This window comes from Euphorbia lathyris, chromosome 7, assembly GCF_963576675.1.
Source record: "Euphorbia lathyris chromosome 7, ddEupLath1.1, whole genome shotgun sequence".
Classification (NCBI taxonomy): Eukaryota; Viridiplantae; Streptophyta; class Magnoliopsida; order Malpighiales; family Euphorbiaceae; genus Euphorbia; species Euphorbia lathyris.
This window is the reverse complement of record NC_088916.1, coordinates 58,419,390-58,420,500: the sequence shown is the minus strand read 5'-3', so window position 1 is coordinate 58,420,500 and position 1,111 is coordinate 58,419,390. Positions and strand designations below refer to the sequence as shown.

The window sequence follows — 1,111 nt, the reverse complement described above, 5'->3', positions numbered from 1 at the left end:
AACCAATTTGAAATTAAGCCAGCTTTGCTTAATATGTTGCAAAATAATGTAACATTTTATGGGTTACCTAACGAAAATCCTAACACCCATTTGACAAATTTCCTTGAAATTTGTGACATTTTTAAAATACCAGATGTGACTGCTGAAGCAATCAAACTTCGACTCTTTCCTTTCACTTTGAAGAATAGAGCCAAAAAATGGTTAACTTCTATGCCAGGTGCAATATTTGCAACTTGGGAACATTTAGCCCAAGCATTCTTATCAAAATATTTCCCTTTAGCAAAAACCGCAAGAGTCATAAAATAGTTAACATCTTTTTCTCAAAATGATAATGAAACTCTTTATGAGGCTTGGGAACATTTTAAAGAACTTCAACGTTTATGCCCACACCACCAATTGCCCGATGCACTTCTAATGCAAACATTTTATAATGGGATCAATCCTACAACTAGAGGTTCATTAGATGCTATGTCGGGAGGGTTATTTATGAAGAAGACATCTGCCCAAGCGAGAGAACTTTTAGAGGAAATGGCAATCAACAACAGTATGTGGCCCGCAGAACGTGGACACATACCAGTGGCGAAACCATCATCCTCAACCACATCATCCGTTAAAGGTATAGTGAATCTTGATCTAGTCGCGATGTTACAAGCCCAATTTTCTGCCTTATCGCACAAAATTGATAGGTTTATGGCACCGTGCAATACCAATGGTAATCCAATCCAAACGGATGTGGATTATGAAGGTATGAGCGAGATTGAACAGGTAAATTTTGTCCAAGGGCAAAACCAAACTAATAATCCTTACTCTAGTACTTATAATTCTGGATGGAGGAATCATCCTAACTTTAATTGGAAAGATAATAATAATAATACCAATGCTAATCAAAATTGTACCAATAATTATCAAAATCAATCAAGAGATACGATTAGCACTTTATCTTCTAAAATCGACAAATTTATAGATGCTATTGGTGGAAAAATAAGTAATCACGATGATAGTTTTAAACGGATCGAGAATAAATTCGACCAGCTTATTAAAAACCACTCATCTAGCATCCATAATTTGGAGGTTCAAATAGGACAAATTGCTAAATCGATTCCATCCCGAG

The 1,111-nt window shown here is 35.6% G+C and overlaps 1 non-coding gene across 1 annotated transcript; it reads right to left on the bottom strand.

Annotated features, from left to right (window-relative positions):
- Positions 1-291: 291 nt before the first annotated feature.
- Positions 292-398, bottom strand: LOC136201665 (small nucleolar RNA R71). The gene has a single exon (XR_010674010.1). It is a non-coding gene; the product is annotated as a small nucleolar RNA R71 (small nucleolar RNA).
- Positions 399-1,111: the final 713 nt, after the last annotated feature.